The sequence below is a fragment of the Podarcis bocagei genome (assembly GCF_964188305.1).
Source record: "Podarcis bocagei genome assembly, chromosome: 10".
NCBI classification, from domain to species: Eukaryota; Metazoa; Chordata; class Lepidosauria; order Squamata; family Lacertidae; genus Podarcis; species Podarcis bocagei.
This window is the reverse complement of record NC_138135.1, coordinates 16,007,744-16,033,274: the sequence shown is the minus strand read 5'-3', so window position 1 is coordinate 16,033,274 and position 25,531 is coordinate 16,007,744. Positions and strand designations below refer to the sequence as shown.

Sequence of the window (25,531 nt, the reverse complement as noted above, 5' to 3'; positions counted from 1 at the left end):
TCTCACTCAGATTGTTCTTCTTTAAAAGTCTGAGGAAATAAATTCTCTGCTGGGCCTTCTTCACCAGAGCAGTGGTATGTGCGCTCCAAGTCATGCCCTGATCGATAGCTACTCCCAAAAACCTGAATTCCGCCACCCTCTCCACCCATTCCCCGTTGATATACAAGGGCTGAATGTCCGCCTTTTTTTCCCTGTAATCCACCACCAATTCCTTGGTCTTAGCCGTATTAAGAGCCAGATTGTTCTCTCCACACCAAACACAGAGCCGCTCCACCTCGTCCCGATAGGCGGACTCATCCCCTCCTGAAATGAGCCCTACCACCGTAGTGTCATCAGCAAACTTGATGATTTTGTTGCTGGAATAGATGGCTGTACAGTCATACGTATAGAGAGTGTAGAGCAGGGGACTCAACACACAACCCTGTGGTGAGCCGGTGTTAAGGCTAAGGGCTGTGGACATGTGTGACCCTACTCTAACCCTCTGAGAACGTTCTGACAAAAAATCCAAAACCCAGAGACAGGTGGAGTTGGAGAGTCCAATCGCCTCTAGCTTGGACACCAGTCTATGGGGGAGGATAGTGTTAAAAGCAGAGCTAAAATCCACAAACAGCAGCCTCACATAACTCCCCGGCTGCTCCAGATGGGACAGAGCAGCATGGAGAGTGGTATTGATGGCGTCTTCTGTGGATCTATTTGCTCTGTATGCAAACTGGTAGTTGTCAAAAGTTGATGGAAGACAGGAAATAATGTGACGGCGCACCAGTTTCTCAAAACACTTCATGATGATTGGAGTCAGTGCAACTGGTCTATAGTCATTCAAACTACTGATTGTGGATTTTTTAGGCAGAGGGACAATAGTTGACGACTTCAGGCAGGGTGGGACAATAGACTGGTGTAAGGACTTATTGAAGATCTTAGTAAAGACCCTCGCCAGCTGATCCGCACAGCCCTTCAACACCTTTCCAGTGATGCCATCAGGTCCAGCCGCCTTCCTCGGATTCGCCATCCTCAAAACCTGTCTCACCTCATGTTCCTCTACCGTGAATGAGGGGCCCCTATGGGCTGGTGGCTGTAATACCGGCGTCTCAGGTGGCTCCTTCTCGAAGCGAGCAAAGAAGAGGTTAAGCTCCTCCGCCAGCAAGGGGTCACCGTCGACAGCACCAAGGTTAGGTTTGTAGTTGGTAATATGCTGAATCCCCTGCCACATCTGTCTTGTGTTGTTTAAAAGTATTGCTTAACCTCCCCTAGCAACTCTCATCACCCATTAAAAAAACCCCAAAACAACCTATAAGCAGGCCACAAGGGCAATATCCCCCTCTTGCTGTTATTAGTGGCCCAAGGTCACCCAGTGAACTCTATTGCTGAGTGAGAATTTAAACCATGTTCTCATTGGTCCTCGTCCGATACTCTAAACACCAAACCACACTGGCTCACTGCACAAGTAACCACTGATAGCTTTATCCTCCTGCACTTTCAAAGGGGATGTCCTAAAACTTTGTTGTTGTTTTAAAACACACCATTTGGCCCTTGATTTGGAAGGTGATTGACTATGTCTGTGGCCTCTTTTTATGATCACCTTGGAGTGGGCTGGAGCGCTCCTTTTAATATATATTTTATGGATGAGCATTTTAGGTTCCTATTATATTCTTCTCCTTATATTCTATTTCAACTTTTTTGGTTCTTAAGCCACTTTGAGGCACTTTCATGTAAAAACTAACTAAATAAATAACTAATTAAAAAACTAGTCCAGTAGCACCTCAGAGATAAACTAAGTTTGTTCTAGGTATACGTAGAACAAACGTAGTTGGTCTCTGAGGTGCTACTGGACTAGTTTTTTAATTTTTTATTTCGACTGCTTCAAACCAACATGGCTACCTACCAGTAAGTAAGTAAGTAAGTAAGTAAGTAAAATTAAATAAATAAATAAATAAATTGGAGGTCACCACCACATCTTCCATCGTTGAAATACTATATACTAAAATAGAAAACATATCTAGGATTACCCTTGTTTTATTTTCATAACTGATCTTGCTTTTGCATCTTTTGAAGTAGTCTGTGATGCATAGAAAAATAGAAGGGAGAAACTTCCCTTATTTCTTATTTGCATGCCAAAACAAGATTGCCAGCTATTTTTCTGCGTGTTGCTAAGGACACAGGAGACAGTTAAAAGAAGAATCTGGCAGCCATTAATTCACCAAATACTGACATAGATCAGGAGGTGGAATTTGAACTCCAGTCCAGGTTTGGGGGACTCTCAGACCTGTGGTTGTCCCTGTTCAAGAATGGTGAACAACAGCCTTCCTCCTTTCCCTTGAGGCAGTTGTGTGGATCGGGCCAGAGGGAAATGGCTACAAAATGATCCACAGTGACCGTCACAATTAAATTGGCCTGTGTCATGGTTGCCACTGAAGGAAGCTTGTTCCAAATCCCTCAGTGGTTTTCAACCTGTCGGTCCCCAGATGTTGTTGGACTACAACTCCCATCATCCCTGAGCTCTGGCCTTGCTAGCTAGGGATGATGGGAGTTGTAGTTCAACAACATCTGGGGACCCACAGGTTGAGAAAGGCTGCTAGATTCTGGGTCTGCCAGTGGTTTGTTTCTATTTGTTACATTGATTTTAATCAACAATCAGACAAATTCGTGGAGGATGACTTTGCTACGAGTCATGCTAGCCACATAGTACGCACAGTATCAGTTTCAATATCAGCTGCCGGGAATCAAAACTTTCGCACTCGGGTCCTGCCTGTGGATCCCCATATGTATCTGGTTGATCACTGTGAGAACCAGATCTTGGGTTAGATGGACCTGATCCTGCTACAGGGCTCTTTTTACATCCTTATCTGAAGCTAACTTGGAGGGGGAATATGGAAGGTTTTGTTCAAGTGAAAATCAGCTGCAAAAAAATCTCAAGGGAAGCTACAGGGATGCCATTTAAATTCCACCAATATATATTTTGGGGAAAGAGTCTGCATATTTCTAGAAAGAAGGCCCGCCCTTCTAGGCTTTGCTGGGCAGATGAAGGAAAACCATCTCTGGGAAAATGCACCCTGGAAGAGGACAAATCAAATGCAGAGCAATCACTTTATCGACACAGCCCAGAACTGTATATATTTATACGTGTTCAAATTTGAAAGTTAACACCTTTTCCTTGTTGGCCTACTTTTGTTAAAGTTGCTTCTAAATTATTGATGGAAAAGGCAACCGTGCATTACCCTGTGGTGCAAATGTTTTTAAGGGAAAAACACTGTGCTACTTTCTGAACGAAGGAAATCTTCACGTGGCTTTAGGGTTAGGGTTCACAGTTTTCGAACCGGCTGGGTAGCTGTCCTCTTACCAGCAGTTTGACCTGCCGCAAGGAAGAGGTGGTTTGGCTTAGTTCCATGCCCTAAACAGCTTCACTTGCCGGTTTCTGCAGAGCACTTCTGTCTTAAAGGGGCAGGAGGAAGACAGGATGCGTCCTGGGTTTCTGGTCCATTGTCTAACCCCATGGCATTTTGCAAAGACGTTTTCTTTGCAGATTCGGATTGCTGATCAGCTGAGTGTCTGTGCATGGCAACCTGGGACACACCTGCCCCTTTAACACCAAAAATTGGCAACCTCCCTGTTCTGCTGATGGAAGCCTTACTGTTTTAACTGAATGATACCTTTGGATATGATACATTTTTAGAAAACGGCCTTTAAGAGGGATAATGCAGAAAGATTTGAAAGCGAAGTGCAATGCAAGCAATCACTGAAACTTATTAGTGGATGTTATTTCAAAACTGGTTTCGATGTTGTGTTTTGAATTGTTATAACCTCCTCTGGGACCTTAGGGTGAAAGGCAGGCAATAAACTAAAATGATATATATTAATATATAACAGAGCTTGCCCAGGATGGAGGAAAGAGAGGGGTGTGGAAGTTTGTGTAGAATCTAGCCAACTATCTCCCCCTTCTTACTGGCTCTGACCACCAGTTACATGTGGCCCCCCAGAAGGTTTTCCAGAATGGAAAGTGGCCCTTGACCTTCAAAGGTTTCCCACCCCCTCCGGTTGGTCTCAGACACCAACTTTGAGGCTGTAGAAGGCAATGACCATCTGTGCCTGTTAGGAAAGCACCTTCTGTGACAATGCTGTTTGAATAGACTGGCGCAATAAATACCTCTCCTTTCACGGTGGTAATGTTACATACGATGCCAGCGTATGAAACGATTTGTTTTCTCTTGAACTAAGTGAGAATGCACTTGTGCAGTACTACAAATGTCTGTGATTTATTAGGACTTTCTCTCCCTCTCCCTGCCTCTCCCTCTTATCGGCCAGGATTTCTTTTGTTTGAAGGAGTTTTCCTATGTAAAGTTACCACATCTTAAGAGCTGCTTTGTGCTTTGTAGTGGCAAAGGTGTTGCCACATTCCTGCAGGTAGGAGTCATAAAGGGTGAAGAGGGGGAATACATCACAAAATACCCTGAGGTGTGTGTGTGTGTGTGTGTGTGTGTGTGTGTGTGTGTGTGTGTGTGCAGGCCTGTAAGCTTGCCAAATCTGAATCAGCCCTGAGATATCCCCTTGGACAGTCGTTTGGCTGGCAGAAATTAGCAGATGATAATGGTTATTAGTTCCAAGCCATAAAAAGCTGAGGGATGGCCTGAGCAGCTGATTTCATCCGGTTTTGGTCTTGTTGGCAATTGATCATAGGTTTTCTTCCATCCCATTGCATAGCATCTCATTCTGTTGCACAATGCCCTGTCCAACTCTATGCATTCTGAGTACATTTTCCACATGAAAGACACAACCTTTATGTAAAATATGGGATGGGTATTTCTCTGTTTGTGGATTATTATTTTTTAAGCTGCTTGTAAAAATTCACCAGCGTTTTAGTGTGAATTTATCCTAATATACACATGTTTGTATGCAATTTTGCCTAATATACACATTTTTGCAAAGCGATTTCCACAAATGTAACACCTTTTTCCTGTGCTGTTTTCACCAGCATGTGCCTTTTATGCACACATTGTCCTGGCATATGCATTTATGTACACATTACTTGGCAGGAGAAGATTTGAGAAGTGACTTTCTCCTTGTCCTTCAGTTGATAGTTGAAAACTTTATTCCAAAAGGCTTTTGGGAACTGACTGCTTTTAATGAGGGGGCTTGTGTTATGCTGTTTGTATGTTTTTAATGGAATATACATATATAAGTTTTTTTTCTATGTTTTTAACTGTTCTTGTTTTGTCTGTAAACTTGCCTTGGGTCTCTGTCAGGGAAGAAGGCAAGGTATAATCAATATATTAGAATTATTGAGTCATTCTTCCAGCTTCTGATATTCTCTTTGCAGCTATAAGGTCTAAATATTTGCATTAAAAAGAAAAAGGTTAGAATTCTTTGGAAGTAGAAAATTACACCCAGGAACACACCCTCAATTTCCCCCCATGTTCCCACAGAATCATGAAACAGTGGTACTTCGGTTTTCTAGCATCTTGGAAGCCGAATGTTTCGTTTATCGAACGCCAAAAGCCTGGAAGTAAATGCTTCCGTTTTCGAACATGCCTCGGAAGTCGAATGGCTTCTGCTGTGTGTATCTGCCCACCCTTTGCGCCTTGGTTTTCGAACATTTCGGAAGTCAAACGGTCTTCCGGAATGGATTACGTTTGAAAACCGAGGTACCACTGTATGTACACACAGGTCTGCTACTTGAACAGCAATATCCCTTTCATTTACACCAGGCCTGGGGAACAAGCGGCCCTCCAGATGCAGTTGGACTACAAATCCCATCAGCCCCAGCCAGCATAACCAATGGTCAGGGATGATGGGATCTGTAGTTCAGTAACACCTGGAGGGTCACAAATTCCTCATCACTTCTTTACATAGATATATACACAAACACCACACAGAGTTACATAGGGGGAAATAATCCCTGTTTGGGGAATCTCATAAATACAAAGACTTTTATACCTGGAAAAATAACAAGTAAGTTGTTAAATGCTGTTGTGGATATCAAGCCAAAAATGACAGATGCCTTTATCCGTCTTCTCTGGCTCTTTGCCATTTGCATGGGAGCTCAGGTGTGCTCGGTGTGCAGATGGAGCCCAGCTTAATTAATCTGTCTTGGCCGCGACACAGTTTTGCGAGCCACTGGTCAAAAGAATTTGGAAGATTTTGTGTGTAGGCAAACAGATTGTGCCCATCCCTATCTAAGTCGCAAGAGACCAGGGCTGGAAGCCTGGGGTCCAGTCTCTCTCTAGCCCAAGGCTTTACAGAGCGAGCTCCTCTCGGCCTCAGTTTCCTGTCTGCAAAATGGAGACATAGTGATAAACCACTGCTTGTCCCAAAGAAAACATTGCAAACCGGTTGTGGCGTTTGCCCACTCATTATGGAGATGGGGGACAGAGAGAAAGGGTTAACATGCTGACCAATAAGAAACTGTGTTTAAGGCTCAACACAGGGATTTGGGAAGTTAGTTTGGTGGGTTTCTTGTGGGTGAGAGGCATAGGAGTCAGAGTGAGTTAGAGACAGAGGGGAGACAGAGGAGAGTAAATCGGATTACGGCGTTTCAAAGTATTTAAAACTACTTTGCGTTCACAATAAACTGGAATCTTTGTTAATACATTTCAACCTGACTGAGTCTGAATATATTACCGGGGAAACCTGGTTGGTAGCAGTGGAAGGGATAAGCCATAGTGCAGGGTCAATAGTCTGTGGAATGACCTGGGGCCCCTGTGCGAACGCCACACTGGTATCTAGAGATATGTAGGTAGGTATTAGGGCTGAGCTGCACTGGAAAAGACCCTGATGTTGGGAAAGATGGAGGGCACAAGGAGAAGGGGACGACAGAGGACGAGATGGTTGGACAGTGTTCTCTAAGCTACCAGCATGAGTTTGACCAAACTGCGGGAGGCAGTGGAAGACAGGAGTGCCTGGCGTGCTCTGGTCCATGGGGTCATGAAGAGTCGGACACAACTAAACAACTAAACAACAACAACAAGAGGATATAGTTATGGTATGCAGCTATGCGGGCAGGGCTAGAGCCGGACTTGCTCCTCGGGGGCTTGGGGGCCGGAAGTCCAAACCATCTTATTTGCATTCTCTTTAGAAAATATACCAGACTACGCCTTCCTAGTGCTGATGACTTGCAAATCATACATCATGGTGGTTTGGGGATTATTTAAACAACAACTCTGCAGACTCGTTTTGCAATCCTAGAGCAGATTAAAGTGTGTGTGTGTGTCTGTATGGACACCTTCGAGATCTCTCTCTCTCTCTCTCTCTCTCTCTCTCTCTCTCTCTCTCTCTCTTTCCAACGCCAAGGAGGCAACACACACAAGTATGTGCTACTTTCTCCTGATATGACAGATATGCTCAGGCCAGTCTTGGCTTGAGAATTATCTGTGGAACAGTCAATGACATAGTTCACTCTCCAAGAATGCTGCTTATCATGAAATGTTTATCTCAGATGTACAAGCCTTTCTTAACTGCTGGATTTCGCAATAAGCGCATTGCAATGCTAAATCCTTTCTGGGCAGGCTTCGCATTTCTTTCTGTCTGAGGGAGCAGCCAAATGCTGTCAACCATAACAAGATCCATCCAGGGGTGTCTTCATAAAACCAACATGGCTAAGATACCCTCAGGGTATCCTGGGAGCACAATGATGCCCATCTGCATTATGCATTTAAAACGGTATCATACTGCTTTTAGCAGCTGTGGCTTCCGCCAAAGAATTCTAGGAACTGTAGTTTGTCAGGGGTGCTGAGAGCTACAGGGGGACCTTGGGTTAAGTACTTAATTCGTTCCAGAGGTCTGTTCTTAACCTGAAACTGTTCTTAACTTGAAGCACCACTTTAGTTAATGGGGCCTCCTGCTGCCGCTGTGCCGCCAGAGCACGATTTCTGTTCTCATCTTGAAGCAAAGTTCTTAACCTGAAGCACTATTTCTGGGTTAGCAGAGTCTGTAACCTGAAGCATATGTAACCTGAAGCGTATGTAACCCGAGGTACCACTGTATTAAAAGGTAAAGGTAAAGGGACCCCTGACCATTAGGTCCAGTCCTGGCCGACTCTGGGGTTGCGGCGCTCATCTCGCTTTATTGGCTGAGGGAGCCGGCGTACAGCTTCCGGGTCATGTGGCCAGCATGACTATGCCACTTCTGGCGAACCAGAGCAGCGCACAGAAACGCAGTTTACCTTCCCGCTGGAACGGTACCTATTTATCTACTTGCACTTTGACATGCTTTCGAACTGCTAGGTTGGCAGGAGCAAGGACCGAGCAACGGGAGCTTACCCCGTTGCGGGGATTCGTACCGCCGACCTTCTGATCGGCAAGCTCTAGGCTCTGTGGTTTAACCCACAGCGACTTTGCCTAATCCCCCACAGTGGTTTAACGGCCAGTCCCTCTTTCTAGGGAACTCTGGGCATTGTAGTTCTGCAAGGGGAATAAGGGTCTCCTAGCAAATCTCAGCACCTTTAACAAACTACAGTTCCCATGATTCTCTGGGGATGACATGGCTGTTTAAAAGTGAGGCCTGAGTCAAGGTGGAAGGAAAAACCCAACAAGAACCTGTAAATGCAAGTTTGTGCAGTGTTTGTGCAGTGTTTTTCTTCTAGAAAAACAGGTGCCTCACCATGAAGTTGTTACAGTGAGTGCCACACTTTTAACCAGTGCTTTTCTTCTAGGAATAAATGTGCCAGTACTGTGTACACTTGGGTACCCCGCCCCCCAAAAGCCCTGGGTTTGTGAAACAAAAGGGAATTTTAAAAGGGAGTTTAGCGGTTGTCAATCACCCCAGTGTTTGAGTAGAACATCTGCTTTCTACTGAGCAATTGGGTAGAATAATAGCGGACATTTTTCATTGTATCTCCATACAGGAAGGGACTTGCAACATAGGATGCAGTCCTAGCCCTACTTAACTGCAAGTAAGCCCCTTTAAATTCAGTGGGATGTCTTTCTAAATAGATAGGGTTAGCAGTGTGGCCTTGGGCTGAGTTTAGATATGGCACTGATTGTATTAATTACAGTGGTACCTTGGGTTAAGTACTTAATTCGTTCCGGAGGTCTGTACTTAACCTGAAACTGTTCTTAACCTGAAGCACCACTTTAGCTAATGGGGCCTCCTGCTGCTGCCGTGCCGCCGGAGCACGATTTCTGTTCTCATCCTGAAGCAAAGTTCTTAACCTGAAGCACTATTTCTGGGTTAGCAGAGTCTGTAACCTGAAGCGTATGTAACCCAAGGTACCACTGTATACTGATTGTAATGGCAGCACTTCTGCCCCAGTTTATATGGTTCCTTTCACACTATAGTACCTGTATACCACCATGCCGTGCTAAATTACATTTACACCAGTAGGGTGTTGGGGGCAAAACGGGTGTGTGTGTGTGATGCTCCACCAGCCTCACTTGGGCCTCTGCTCAATAGCTGTTAATGGGAATGATCCTGGTGTCTGTGTGTTGATGCTCCATTTAGGTACACAGCCCTATACAAAACTCCCATTATTTTCTGGGCTTCCAGGCTTGCAAGTAGATTTTCTTTGGAAGCAAATGGTGCAGAAATGAGTACTGGACTTGCACTGCGTTCCACTAAATTTCCAAAAGCAGCTTTTACGTTGTGTGAAAGTGGAAATATAATGCAGAAATTAACAGCTGGCAAAGAGGGAAAATGGAATAAATTGCTGTCTAGATTGTAGTCCGATGACAACTTCCCTGGGAGTAAGGCCCCCTTGCAGAACTCAATGAGAATTACTTCTGAGCAGACCAGCATGCAGTCACATGGTTAGGAAGTGATCCAAGCAAAGTAGGTCTTGAAACATCCTTGTGAAGGGTTAACTGCATGGAGTGCAGTGGTACCTTGGTTCTCAAATGCCTTGGTACTTAAACGCCTTGGTTCCCAAATGCCAAAAACCTGGAAGTAAGTGTTCCAGTTTCCCAACGTTTTTCAGAAGCCGAACGTCCAATGCAGCTGTTGGCTATTGTTTCTGGGGCGCCTGCGCCAATCAGAAGCTGTGCCTTGGTTTTCAAACATTTTGGAAGTCAAACAGACTTCCAGAACAGATTAAGTTTAGCGCTTTTGTTTTCGCTATTTATTTTGCGTTTTTGTTTTTGAGGCTTTTTCTGCTAATTTGTTTTTGTCACTGTGTGGAACCCAGTTCAGCTACTGATTGATTGATTGATTGTGTGACCGTGGAAATGGATAAAAGCCCTCCATCCAAACAATGACTATCATTAGTGCAGGTAAGAAAAAAATAATAATTAATTTTTATCACACACAATACTGTCTTATTTATTTTATAGTACAGTACATTGATTATTGCTTTCATTGTATGGATCAGTGGTCTCATTAGATAGTAAAATTCATGCTAAATTGCTTCATTAGGGGTTGTTTTAAAAAGTCTGGAACGGATTAATCCGTTTTGCATTACTTTCTATGGGAAAACGCACCTTGGTTTTGGAACGCTTTGGTTTTGGAACGGACTACCGGAACAGATTAAGTTTGAGAACCAAGGTACCACTGTACAGTGGAATTTTCCGCTGAGTAAACCCTGACAGGATGGTCATGCCATTTCCTTCAAGGAGAGCAGTTTAGGAGGGCTAGCCACCTGCAAAAGAGGGAAGGGCTTCTGGACTTCTAATAGCCATGAAGAAGAGGAAGTTTCAGCAGGTGTAACTTGCAGGACAAGCTCTGCCTGCTGAAATTCCCTTAGCAGCACAGCTGCTAAAGGTGCAAGAGCTCTGGCCTGTTTTTCACCAGGCCACCCTAAAGGATGAGAATGGTTCTCTCAATTAAAGGTGAACTTTCAAGACAGGCTCTGAGACGGCCCACCCCAGGCCCTCTAGCTTAGTTCCCTCTCGAGTTTCCGTGACTCAACATTTTACGACAGATCTGCCATGTCATAGTGTGTTAGTGAAAATACAACAGAAACAGGTGGTTAACTGGCTTTTTGAAATGGTAATGCTGATTATTAAATTGTAATAAAAGTACAGTGGTACCTCTGGTTAAGAACTTAATTCGTTCTGGAGGTCCGTTCTTAACCTGAAACTGTTCTTAACCTGAGGTACCACTTTAGCTAATGGGGCCTCCTGCTGCCATGCGCCACCGCCATGAGATTTCTGTTCTCATTCTGAGGTAAAGTTCTTAACCCATACTATTTCTGGGTTAGCGGAGTCTGTAACCTGAAGCGTCTGTAACCCGAAGCGTCTGTAACCCGAGGTACCACTGTAATTGATGATGATGATGATGATATAATACTAGTAGGCTTAAGTTCCCATGGGGCATCCAAATCATCTGATGAGTTCAAATGATCATGCTTCATGGCTTGGGACCAGGTTCCTGAAGGACCATCTCTCTTCATACCTTGATCCCAAGATATTCTTAGACAGCCCTTCTCTCTCATGAACTGTCAGGATGACAAAGAGGAGGAAGAGGATGCTGGCGAGGGGTGGAACCAGGACTGGAACACACTGGGGCAAGCAGAGGATGGGGAAGGAAGTACTCATAGGGTGACAGAGGATGGTGAAGGGATGGGGGTCGCTGCACAGGAATCAGAGTCACAGGACCCATCACCAGAGCCAGAGGGGCCCTGTCTCCCTGAAAATGGTGGGCTCTGAGGTGTAGGGAGCAGCAGAAGGGGTGCTCCTGGAGGCTGAGGCAGGCAAGGGCCCACAGCCCAGCTCCCTAGCTGGTCAGGTGGGGCTCGCTAGCTCTGGGAGGAAGAGTTTGATTCCTTAGCTGGAGTAGGCATGGAACAGGTGAGGGTCGTCTGCCTCATCAAGCCCAGATGCTGCCATCGGCAGGCAAAGTGCAACAGGGAAGCAGAGCTGAGGTACTGTTTCTGCTCAACTGCCCATGTTGATGGACCTCAGTTTGGAGGCTCCATGATCTCTGCAGTACTGTGCTTTGGGTTTGACTCTGGACTTGGCCTGACCTTGGACTGTGTTTCCTGACCTGTGGACTTTGCTTGTGTGGATTGACCCCTGAACTTTGGACTTGATATTCTGACTTGCCACCAGGTAGGCCAGGGGTTCCGGGCATTCTCCAACTGGACCCCCCCCCGAGTGAGGTGCAATGGGTGGGAGCAGAAGAGAGAACTTTCTCAGAGGCACATCCCTCTCAAGTTGTTGAATATTCTCCCCAGAGAGGCTCGTCTGCCAATTGGTGCCAGGTGAATCATAGAATTATAGAGAAGGAAGGGACACCAAAGGTCATCTAGTATAACCCCCTGCAATGCAGGTATCTCAGCTTTGGCATACATGACAGACGGCCATCCAACCTCTGCTTAAAAACCTCCAAGGAAGGAGAGTCTACCACTTCTTGTGGGAGTCTGTTCCTCTGTCAAACAGCTCTTACTATCAGAAAGTTCTTCCTGATATTTAATTGGAGTTTCTTTCTTGTAACTGGAAGCCATTGGTTCAGGTCCTACCTTCCAGAGCAGGAGAAAACAAGCTTGCTTCATCTTCCATGTGACAGCCCTTGAGATATTTGAAGATGGCGATCATATCTCCTCTTGTTCTCCTCTTTTCCAGGCTAAGCATACCCAACTCCTTCAACCTTTTGAAGGCCTTTTTATTTCTCCAGGCTTTTCAGTCTGCCTTGGCTTTTTTCTTTTCTTTTTACTCACAATTCCTTGATCGATCATCGCCGTTAAAATTTAATCAAACAAGCAACAAATTGCACTTGCTAAATGAAGCCTACATGTCCTGTGGCAGTCTACCTCTGAATAGCAGCTGCTGGAGAGGAACCGCAGAAAAGACTGCCTTTTTCATTTGCAGAGTCCTTAGAGCAGGAATAGCCAATGCATCCCTCTTCAGAAGTTGCAGGACTTCCAGCTCCCCCAGCCAGCACAGCCCATGGCCCAGGGGTGATGCCTGCCATAATCCATTAATATCTGGAGGGCTACCCTTGTCCTAAAGTTATGCAGTCAGCAACAGAGTGCTGAACCAGACTGCCTTGGATTGAGGAAAGTAATCCTTGCATTGCCATTTGCGTTGGACGTTTTGCACCAAATCTTCAGGGGCAACGAAAAGTCTTTTCTTCTTCTGGAAGAAAAAACAAAAACAAAATCTGGCCCGTTGAGTCACCACCACACAAGGCACTAAACAAAGCTAATTTTAAGCAGGTCAGAGTTCATCCGTTCCCTCTGGAATTTAGGAGTCTCGTGTGTTAAGCGAAAAGGGTCAAAGTTGATGCTCTGCTACAATTTTTTGCATGCTTTCCCTCAAGAACAGCCACCCGGGCTAGGATTAGCATGAGGTCTGCGAGGCTGGCACTTCAGTGTCTAGGTTAAGAAATGTTTTCAAGCAGTAAATGCACTCTCTGTATGGAAACGAGGGGAAAGGATTCCTTGGGCGCTTTCGTATTCAAAAATGTGCGAGCTCCGAGCAGGCGCCGCAATGTAATTTAGGGCAAGACATGCTTCATAGCTTTGGAGAATATTGCCTCCTGTAAATGTTACTTCGGTGGATGGGAGCAATTTTAGAAAGGTGGCATTCTTGTTTTACATCGGAGAGCTTCGGAATAAATAAAGGGAAGCATCAGTCGGGGGGACGGAAGGAATGGCATTGGTGGAAAAGTACCGCCGGATCCGACTCCGATTGAGTGCTAGACGTGGCGCGGGTAATGGGAAAGAGGACAGTCTGGCAGCAAAGGTGCTTAGAAGGAAGAGAAACGAGTGAGTATGCACTTTTCACGGTCCCCCTCCCTCCTTCACCAACTTTCTACCAGATTGCTGTGGGATGTGGCTTGGTGGCAAATGATGGCGTAGGTCCAAGGTGATGGGGATGTTGGCAAGAAATGTTTTGTGTCGTGTGCTTTATTGGACCCTAATTCTGAAATGTGTCTTAAGCATATTGAATCTGTAAGAGTTCATATGGGATATTTGGACCTATATGAAGGGTCATGTGTTGACCAATTACTTTCTGTCTTTGGATTATTTTTTTTAAGAGCAGGAAAGGGAGAGAGAGAGAGAAGGGGAATCAAAAGAAAAGGAGGACAAAGCTGCTTCACTTTTATTTTTTTGTGTGGAGAAAGATATGCTGAGTCCTTCGCCCCCTCTCTCACTCACACCCCAAGTTGCACCAGTAAACAACCCCTCTTTTGTACAGCGACCCCTTTTGAATTCCCTTCCCCGAGAATGTTTCTTCTAAAATCTTGTCAAACCCTTTTCTTGATTGATTTAATGTTGGTTCATCGTGTTTCATCCAAAGTTCTTTTGCAGTTGCATTATTAGATGTTGTGTTGTACTGGCTTTGACTTGTAGAAGAAATTATATATATTGTATACACTGTTATTTTGCAAACAAGATATCCTTTCATATTTAACATAGAAATATATTAGGTATAAATTAGTGTGCATATCTAATCCTCCAAAGCTCTTTAACTTTGTCGGTCCCGGCCACTTACCACCATACAATGCACCACCATTATCACAAATTAATATAGTATATAATATAAAATATGTTATGTAATCTAGATGTCTCATTCCTATTTTGCAAATCTGCCTTGAGGGAACCAAGGAGGAATATAAACATTTAGACACAACCTATGGAAAATATAGGAGCCCTGCCTCCCTTGGCATATTGTCCTCCCTAAGGAGAGATGGGAAAGAGGGACAAATGGGGAGTTGTGGGGTTGCCATTATTTTGAAGAAGACACATTTGCCAACTTCTACTTTTAGCTATGGATTGGTCCTGGAAAAAGAGGACATATGGCAACTCTAGAAGGGTGGCGACCATCCAGGGGCCAAATGTGGCCCCCGAAGCCTCTCTATTCATCTACTGGAACTCTCCCCAGCCACACCCACCTTCCCCAGGCCACACAGCTCATGATCCCTGCTTCATAGTCTCCTTGAGTTGTTTTGACTGGCTGCAGTGTGTCACTGAACTCTGATAGGGCTTGCCTGAGTGGAGGACAGAGAGGGTTGTGTCATGGAAACTGGCCTTCTGCAAGATGTATACACTCCCATTTTTGCCTCTGACCACACCCCACCATAAGGGACATGGGTGGCGCTGTGGGTTAAACCACAGAGCCTAGGACTTGCTGATCAGAAGGTCGGCGGTTCGAATCCCCGCGACGGGGTGAGCTCCCGTTGCTTGGTCCCTGCTCCTGCCAACCTAACAGTTCGAAAGCACGTCAAAGTGCAAGTAGATAAATAGGCACCACTCCAGCGGGAAGGTAAACAGTGTTTCTGTGCGCTGCTCTGGTTCACCAGAAGTGGCTTAGTCATGCTGGCCACATGACCCGGAAGCTGTACGCCGGCTCCCTCGGTCAATAAAGCGAGATGAGCGCAGCAACTCCAGAGTCATCCGCGACTGGACCTAATGGTCAGGGGTCCCTTTACCTTTGCACCCCACCATTGCTTTGCAGCTCCTGGAAGGCTGCTCAAAAGGAAATGCACCCCGCAGTAAGAAAACAGTTCCTCAACCCTGGTGTATGCCATCGTTCAGTTGGGTTCAAGGGGGGTCCCTGATCTGGAGAGGGCAAAGCTTTTCTGGTCAAGTCTATCTTCCTGTTCTATATTCAGCAGCTCTTGCAAAGGTTCGTAGGATCCAAACTAGAGCAGGCTGTAAGATGGGAGAGATAGGGGAAACCACAGCAAAAGGCTTGTACAAAGTGTGTGGTTTTTTAAAATGTTAATTGCATTTAATCATCACAGAGTGGAAGCCTTCTTTTCCCAAGCTGTATAGTGCTTTTTTAAAAAAGAGTAATTCTATGAAGCACATCCTAACCCTGCTTTTTCAGAACTATGTCCCACTGATTTCAATTACAATCCCAAATATAAACCCATAGAATTGCCGCCTATTCTTAGCCACCACCCTGTGAAGTCTCTTTTTCTGCCCTATCTCCGTGTATGTTGAGATAGCTCAGTTGGTAGAGTGTGGGATTCTTGATTTCAGGGTTGTGGGTTCAAGCCCCACATTGGGCAAGAGAAGAGAGCTGAAATGGACAGAGCAATACAAGCGTTATCTCCAATTGCTTGGAAAAAGCCCTGGAAGGAGGGGAATTTAGACGACTGGGGGTAGGTGGGGTTTTTCAGTCTCGGGAAAACTGATTCATAGGGGCCGGATTTAGATTTGATGAGGCCCTAAGCTACTGAAGGTAATGGGGCCCTTGATATGTCCAGCTGTCCTTTGTCAACAACAAATTGTCGCTGTTTTTTGTGTTGAATATATGCTATGTGGTAATTTATGGACCTAATAGGTATCTAAAGCCATTTGCACATAACAAAATATGTATTTTATCAAAGCAATTGTTACAACCAGTCCATGCAGAATGTAGGCACCCTCTATATAGAAATGAGAAAACCAGTGATATTTTAGGGAGTAGGCTAGCAGGCGCGGCCCATGACTTCCATCATAGGAGCCTACACAACACAAAACACTGTTGCTGTATGTATGTTTTATTTGTTTTTTTGTCTTATATTTTGGAAATGTATATCCAGGTTTTTTCCCCTTTGAATTCTTTTGGGGCCCCCAAAAGAGTGGGGCCCTAAGCTATAACTTGTTTAGATTACAGTTGTACCTCGTGTTAAGAACTTAATTCGTTCCGGAGATCCGTTCTTAACCTGTAACTGTTCTTAACCTGAGGTACCACTTTAGCTAATGGGGGGGGGCCTCCTGCTGCCGCCACCCCACAATTTCTGTTCTCATCCTAAAGCAAAGTTCTTAACCCGAGGTACTATTTCTGGGTTAGTGGAGTCTGTAACCTGAAACATCTGTAACCTGAAGCGTCTGTAACCCGAGGTACCACTGTAGTGGCAAATCCGACACTCGCAAAACCTACCATGGATGAGTGCTGTGCTCATTATGCCTGACACTCAGCCAAGTCTATGAATATTGTGTTTTTGCTAACAGAGAGTTATCTCCAACTTGGAATAGTGTGGTTTTCTACCAGCTCACTCCTTGACAAAGGGTTATTCTATGGATGGGAGGCTGTCCAACGCTGAGTTGGACCACTGGTTCCTTCTAGCTCAGTATTGTTGCTTGGCAGCAATGATATCTCAATAATTTCTGACCAGGTATCTTTTGCAACGCTACCTGGCGATGCCAGGAATTGAACATGGGGCCTTCTGTGCAGAAAGCAGATGCTCCACCACTGAATTTCAGCCCTTCCCCTTTCTTTCTTATGGTTACATCATGTAATTCATTTCCTGGAGCAAGAGGAGGAGAGAGAAGCAGGCGTCTCCCTTCCTGCCTCCAAAACCCCCCCACATTTCTACTGCTGTGTGGGCCATATGCCAATGATATGGTACCCAGAGTGGCTTCTGTGCCACGGAAAGTGTGTTTAAGCAACTGGTGCTTGCTGAAGCTGAAAATCAAGAGAGCATCTCCATGTCTTGGCAGGCTGCAGAGCTGTTCTTATCAAGCGTTTGCACAACTGGAGCTATGATTGACTTAAATGGGAGCGTGGACTTTTTTTATTAAATAAAAAAAGGTGATATAGTTCAATTTAAATCCTAGGGAAATGGAACTGTTGGACTTCAGATCACAGTTCACATCCCTTTGAAGTCTGTGCATTTGAAGGAGTGGGAAAGAGGTGCTTAGGAGAAGTGAGACGCAGGGAGGCAGATAACAGAAACGAACGAAAAATCTGCTTCCTCTGCTAATGGCAGAAAGTCCACTCTGGAGTAGGAATTGGGGGAGGGGGATTTGAGTCAGTTCACATTTAAAGGCAAAGATACCTATTTTTCACTTTTTGAACAAACGTACAACCCCCAAACACAGCCTTTGGCATTTGCACTTCTCTGAATTTTGCAATTCGTTTCTCCAGCCAAGGTCTAAATATACATGGAAGTTCATATATTAGTGGAAATAGCATGCAAAAATTTTAGGGGAAATGTTTTGCAAAACACGTGTGCTTTGGGCAAAACCTCATACGAAAACATGGATGTTGAGAGAGACCTGCATGAACATAGAATGGAAGATGGCAGGATATCCAAGGATGTGTTTTATGGGATGCTGGCTTCAGGCACCAGGCCTGTTGGCAGACCAACTCCGTGTTATAAAGTTGTCTGCAAACATGGCACGAAGTCTGGCAACATGAACCACAATGTGTGGGAATCCTTTGCAGACAACCATAGTGCCAGGAGACAGACAGTCAGGTCATGTATTCACAGCAATGACCAGAGGTGAAATGACCGCTGGGAGGAACACAGAAAGAAGAAGAAAAAAGCAAATCTGGGTGCCTTCACCTGCCCCAGCTGCAGTAAAACATGTTTCTCCCATATCAATCTCTACAGCCACAGGAGGCGCTATAGCTCTGACAGTTTGACTTTACCCACAATGGTGCAATCTTCCATTGTCTCCTGACCCAGACGAATGCCAGCAAGTTTATTAAATGCAAATGGCAGCGGAGAGGTGAACTTGAGTCTAGAAAATGGAAAACTGAAATGTACAGATTCACCCATCCTTACTCGGGAGCAAACGGCTGTGAACCCGCATGCCTGCTCTAGCAGCGAGAGCAAGGGACGGGTTTCATCTGAGGTCTTCTGGTGCCTTCTCTTCTTAATGAGGAACGTACATTAAAGCACATGCACAAAACCCCACAACTTCTGGAATGACAGCTCTGAAAGCGAAGATTGTTCAAAGTCTGTGATGCTGAGGCATGAAAGCTGTGATAACGCCAGTGAAATCCTCAGTCGCAGTGATTCATAACTTGCAAATTACTAGCTTATTTATAGCTGTTAACAAGTTTGTCATTTTAAAGGGGGTGGGCGGGGGGAATCTTTGATTCTAGTCTTTACTGGCATGGTTTGTATATTAGAGGTAAAGGGGAGACTCTGTCATTTTCAGTCTCCCCCCAATTCAGTTTTCCACATTTCCACATCAGTTTGTGAAGATATTTTTTTAAAGTCACTGTGAAAATTCATCAGCGTTTTAGTGCATTTTTTTCTTGATATATTATTTTGTGTGTGCAGTAATGCCTAATTTGCAAATCATTTCCCCCTGAATAAAATGCACAAGCAGCCTTATCCACCAGTTTTGCTCAGGAAGTCTTCAGAACTCCCCCCCCCAAAAAAAATGGTACAATTTTGAAATCGGAGGTTAATATTAGTGAAGTTTTGAGAGGTTCAGCCTACTACCCGGATTCAAAATGGTGTGCAAAAATAGCTGAAAACCTGCTCCCTGACCTCAGAAGCTGTCATGAAAAAAATCATTACATTAATACATAGCAAATAGATCGACTGCTTTCTATCGTAGATATTTTCAGGTAATTTTCTAATATCTGCCTTTTTATCCATTGCTTATTCAAACTACGCACATGTTTGTACATATTTCTTGACTGCAGAAGTGCACTGAAAAATTCAGAAAGGTTCGTGTTTCAAAAGGCAACTGTGTTCTGGTTTGCACATTGTTTCAGAAAGTGCAAATTTGGTAGGTTTACCTGTAAATATGAAAGTAACTGATTTTGCCACCCCACCCAGAATTAGATATAGGCTTGCAGTGAATAATACTTTGGAGCAAGGGGTTGAAGAAGTGTCTCCACCCCAATCATTCTGCCCGGACACTGAGGTCCAGCGCTGAGGCCCTTCTGGTGGTTCCCTCACTGCGAGAAGTAAAGCTACAGGGAACCAGGCAGAGGGCCTCCTTGGTAGTGGCATCTGCCCTGTGGAACACCCTCCCATCAGATGTCAAGGAAATAAACAACTATCTGACTTTTAGAAGACATCTGAAGGCAGCCCTGTTCAGGGAAGTTTTTAATGTGTGACATTTTAATGTATTTTAAATCTTTGTTGGAAGCCGCCCAGAGTGGCTGGGGAGACCCAGCCAGATGGGCAGGGTACAAATAATAAATTATTATTATTATTATTGAATTTGACCAGCACCCACCAACCCAGTGCCCTCCAGATGTTGAAATGCAACTTCCCTCAGCCCCAGCCAGCCAGCTTTGCTGATGGAAGTTGCAGTCCAACAACATCTGGAGGGACCCGCTTGATGAAGACTGAATTAGACTCATTGCTCACATTTCCACATGGTGGGCTGACTTACCTCTGTTTCCGCTTACTGCCATGTGGTGGGCCCAAATTCTCAAGAAGCTTAAGGATTTATAGTGTTTACCACCAAGCTGGTGTGGGGTTACTGAGTAGCGTCGTGGACTTAGGCCTGAGAGGCCTGGGTTCAAATCCTTACTTGGGCCAGTCCCTCTCAGCCTAACTGAACCTCAGAGTTTCCTTGAGAACCACCTTGAGTTTCCTGGAGGAAGGCAAGAGTTAATTGTAATAATAAATAAAGAAATGGTATCCGAGGATGTACTTCCTGAAGGCAGCCCTGTACTGGGAAGTTTTTAATGGTTGATGTTTCATTAAATATTTTGTTGGGAGCTGCCCAGAGTGGCTGGGGCAGCCCAGTCAGATGGGCAGCATAGTCATTTTAAAAAAGCAATAAATTCATGAATTGGAACATAGTAAGCTGCCATGTGGAGTCCATTGCTCCATCTTCCTTGGTATTGTCTACACTGATGGCAGTGGCTGTCCAGGGTTTTTAGACAGGGGTCCTTCTCAGCTCTATCTGGATATGCCGGTGACTGAACCCAGGATCTTCTGCATGGGAAGAAGCACATGCACTACTTTAATAATCCCTGCAAAGGCACCCCTACACATGTGTAAATTTCAAAATCCACTGATTTATCACAGGAACCCTGGTTTAACAAGAAAAAGGTAGATCATGCAAGGCTGAAAGACCCCACTTGGTTTAAATTCTGTGCAACCGAGGGCCTGTGTTCACATAACAGCTAAGAAAAGCTTTCTACTCTTAGGCAGGTTATGTGATGGGACATTTCAGAACCCACACACCTACCTTGTTTAACTGCTGGTACATTTGGCTCTGTTTCACTTAAATTCGCTTAAATTAGCTCTCAGAAAAGCAGAGGTCAACAGAATCTCCCTTTTATCCAAAGAGAGGACTCCTGAAAGATCTGCTGAGGGAGCGCCTGCGATTTCCTCGTCCCAGCGGGGAGCTGCAGAACTGACTTCCATCTTCCAAGGGTTAACGGTAACCTATAATAATAATTTTTGCCACACGCAAGATGCTCCCGCCAAACAAAAATGCTTCCTCTTTTTATGCATTAGCTATTTCCAGAGGCCTAATTTCGGTTTTGTATCAAAATGGATATCACAAACACTCTTGCCTCCTGCTGAGATGGAAAGTGTTACCAAAAGACCTCTCTCTCTCTCTTTTTCTCTCTCTCTCATTGGGAGCAGAGGAAGAAGGAGAGAGAGAGAGGAGGCAGGAATCTAGGGAGCAATTGTGGAGACGGCGAAGCGGGTAGGCCCAAATCACGGGCAAAGCAGTTTTTCAGGATTGTTATCTGCAAGCCTGACCTTTTGCTCCCTTGTACTGAATTCCAAGGGCAGCATCTCATGTCAAGCACGGAGACAGCGAGGGACTTGCAAGGGGTGTAATTTGCGAAGGTCACAGAATCTGCACAGTTTTAGCAGCCACGAACATCGGAAAAGGCACAACCGAGAGACAATACAGCGAGGCTACGAGGAGCCTTCCTTAGCAAGCGGATAGGTTTGTTGCACATGTGCCATATGGCCTCTGTGAATTTTTCAGAGGACCACATGGTTGGAGACAACGCAAGAAGTTGCCTTGTACCAAGTCAGGCTCTTGGTTCATTCTAGGACCAATTGCAACAGCGAAGTATAGCTGCCTTGGCTAGTAGCCATCAGCAGCCCTCTTTTAAGGCCCAGACCCTCCGAGTGTCCCTATTTTCCAGGGATTGTCCCGGATTTACAGAAGCCATCCCAGTTTATTATTTGATCTCGGAATGTCCTGCTTTTCCTTAGGACACCCCTACTTTCATTGGAGAAATGAGGTTATGGAGTTATGTGACCCCCTGAGTCAAGGAGATAAGTAACTATACAATCTTCAGAAGATACCTGAAGGCAGCCCTGTATTAGGAAGTTTTTAAAATGTTTTTTTACATTTTCATATATGTTGGAAGCTGCCCAGAGTGGCTGGGGCAACCCAGTCAGATGGGTGGGGCATGAATAATAAAATTATTATTATTAAAATGGAAAAGGAGATCCCTATATTCATCGGAGATATTGTGAAGGATATGAAAGCCATCTGCGTTGGTGGCTGTTGTTACTTCCTGTGGAGATGGGATTTCATAGTTCAAAGGTGACCTGCCTTGGGGTAAGCTCCCATCGCTCTGTCCCAGCTCCTGCCAACCTAGCAGTTTGAAAGCATGCCAGTGCGAGTAGATAAATAGGTACCACTGTGGCAGGAAGGTAAACAGCATTTCCAGGCGCTCTGGCTTCTGTCACGGTGTTCCGTTGCACCAGAAGAGGTTTAGTCATGCTGGCCACTTGACCCAGAAATCTGTCTATGGACAAACGCTGGCTCCCTCAGCCTGAAAGCGAGATGAGCGCCACAACCCCATAGTCGCCTTTGGCTGGATTTAACCGTCCAGGGGTCCTTTGCCTTTTTTTACTGCATAAGTATCCTTTGGCCACAATACTGCTCAGCCCTGATGAATATGCACATAGCTGATCTGCAGGAGAATATCCTGTCTGTTTTCAAGGTGCATGCATGTACAGTGGTACCTCGGGTTACATACGCTTCAGGTTACAGACGCTTCATGTTACTGACCCCGCTAACCCAGAAATATTACCTCGGGTTAAGAACTTTGCTACAGGATGAGAACAGAAATCGCGCAGCGCCAGCACGGCAGCAGCAGGAGGCCCCATTAGCTAAAGTGGTGTTTCAGGTTAAGAACAGTTTCAGGTTAAGTACAGACCTCCAGAACGAATTAAGTACGTAACCCAAGGTACCACTGTATTTGCATGTAGACATTTGTGCTCATTCAGCAGAGAAAAGGATCGGAGGAATCTGTGGGGCTGCTATGGAATTGGGGGGCTTCCTTGGACTCTGTGGAATGTCAACGGACTCATTAAGATTTAGCCAAGTTGTATGCATTATTCATAATATACATTCACAGCATGGGCCTGTCTCTTGCGAATGCTTAGTCAGAATTATTTGCATGCTGTATTGTTGATCTATAAAGTGTGTTTTGTGCATTTTTGGAGCATTATCTTCCAGGCGTATTTTCCAATATACTATGATCCTGGGAAGAAGGAAACTGCTTTTCAACAATAATGCACAATCATAGATTATGGGGGGTGGCTGGGTGTAGATACAGTACTGTCTGTATATTTTTTTAATAGCAGTGGAAAAAAGATGGTCTTCCCTATGGAAAGCTGAATGAATATGGGGGTCTTTCTTACTGCTTGCTCTCAGAGCTGTTACTCGCACTACAGAATCCTTGCAAGAAGGGGGAAGGGAATTTGAGTGTTGTCTGTGGACTGTCACAAGCCAGAGGCAATGGCAGCCACAGCAGTCATGGGAGACACGGCAATGGACAGCTAGGCAATGGTAGAGTCTGGACTGAGTGGCCTTCCAGGGTCTTCCCTTCTTTAGATAGTCATGTGCATTGTTTCACTTTAATTCATGGAGAAGAAAGCTATTGATGGCCACTAACCACAAGAGCTCTGCTCTTCCCCCACGATTAGAGGCAACAATGATTCTGAATACCAGTGTCTGAAAACCACAGCAGAGGAGAGGACTCTTGTAACCAAATCCTGCTTGCGGGCTTCCCATGGGCAACTGTTTGGTCACTGGGAGAACATGATGCTAGACTAGAAAGAGACCCCCAGACATTTCCCCCAAGATTTGCCCTCATAATGTGTGTCTGACCTGTTGTTGTTGTTGTTGTTGTTGTTGTTGTTGTTGTTGTTGTTGTTGTTGTTGTTGTTGTTTAGTCGTGTCCGACTCTTCGTGACCCCATGGACCAGAGCATGCCAGGCATTCCTGTCTTCCACTACCTCTCACAGCTTGGTCAAACTCATGTTGGTAGCTTTGAGAACACTGTCCAACCATCTCTTCCTCTGTTGTCCCCTTCTCCTTGTGCCCTCAATCTTTCCCAACATCAGGGTCTTTTCCAGGGCGTCTTCTCTTCTCATGAGGTGGCCAAAGTATTGGAGTCTCAGCTTCAGGATCTGTCCTTCCAGTGAGCACTCGGGGATGATTTCCTTCAGAATGGATAGGTTTGATCTTCTTGCAGTCCATGGGACTCTCAAGAGTCTCCTCCAGCACCATAATTCAAAAGCATCAATTCTTCGGCGATCAGCCTTCTTTATGGTCCAGCTCTCACTTCCATACATCACTTCTGGGAAAACCATAGCTTTAACTATACGGACCTTTGTTGGCAAGGTGATGTCTATGCTTTTTAAGATACTGTCTAGGTTTGTCATTGCTTTTCTCCCAAGAAGTAGGCATCTCTTAATTTTGCGACTGCTGTCACCATCTGCAGTGATCAAGGAGCCCAAGAAAGTAAAATCTCTCACTGCCTCAATTTCTTCCCCTTCTGTTTGCCAGGAGGTGATGGGACCAGTGGCCATGATCTTAGTTTTTTTGATGTTGTCTGACCTATACTCACATAATTGGGAGTAAGTCTCAGTGGAGCTTAAAAACATCTAAAAGCCCTGTTGGATCAGGCCAATGACCCATCTGGTTCAGAATGCTCAATTCTCAGTGGCCAACTAGATGCCACTGGAAAGACCGCAGGCAGGACCTGAGTGCAACAGCAACTCTCCTTACTTGCAATTCGCAGCAACCAGCACTCAGAAGAATTTCTGGGTAGACCTGCAGAGGATCATACTGTAAGCCAAAGGATTTTTCATACCCCTCCAAAGCTCGGGCCTCCTCCACAGCCTGCTCATGTGTGGGGTGGGGGGGGGCAGTGCTATTCTGGCTAGATACAGATTGGCACTAGGAGGAGTTTCCTATTTGTAAATACTGGAGAGGTAATTAAAAATACGTTTGCTTCTGCTCCCTCCCCAGGAGGATTTTATGGTATTTGTGAAAGGTGCTGATCTGAGTAACAAAGGAAGTAGCTGACAATATAAAATCAAAGTCCTTTCTAGTTACAGGTAGCACCTTAGAGACCAACTAAGTTTGTTCTTGGTATGAGCTTTCCTGTGCATGCACACTTCTTCAGATATCTCTCTGTTAGCCAAAGGACTGTACAAAATCCTTGCAATGCAGGTTAACTGCAGGTTTAAGGTATAAAAGAATAGAGAGGGAGGAGGGAGAAATGATCTGTCAGTCAGTCAGTTTTATTGCACACAGCCAAAGGCTGCCACAATGTACACAGAATCATTCAACAATTAAAAGAAAATACGCTGGATTAATACAAAAACTTAAAACATTTATATTATCAAGACATTACCTACTCTAAACAGAGCTATAAAAGTACCTTAATATACAGGTTAAGACATTAAACAACAAAATTTATAGACTAAAATCATCACATGGCCAATAATATATTAAAAATATTGTTAATTAATACAATGTGCAATTATATTGGGAGTTTGGTGATAAAGATAGAATATAGCTTGATGTAGATAGGGTAAAAGAAATTATCTCTGAGCAAAAGTACAAGGATGCTCCTTGTATTCTTGTTTACCCTGGAAGCAGTGGGGCGATGTCAGCGCTGTGAACTGTTCCTCCACCGAGACCTTGAGAATACATTTTCCAGGTATTCCAGATTCACCATCTCCAAATCTCATGGCTAAA

At 44.8% G+C, this 25,531-nt stretch overlaps 1 protein-coding gene across 3 annotated transcripts in view; it reads left to right on the top strand.

The window, feature by feature from the left end:
* Positions 1-25,531, top strand: part of SOX5 (SRY-box transcription factor 5) — a 783,587-nt gene that overhangs the window by 12,348 nt on the left and 745,708 nt on the right. The window contains exon 1 of one of the 3 annotated variants that reach the window (XM_081209973.1): positions 13,608-13,624. The exons of the other annotated variants lie outside the window; for them this stretch is intronic. The gene's annotated coding sequence lies outside the window, so the exon portion shown is untranslated. Of the gene's footprint in view, positions 1-13,607; positions 13,625-25,531 lie in introns of those variants that run through there. 3 annotated transcript variants of the gene reach the window in all.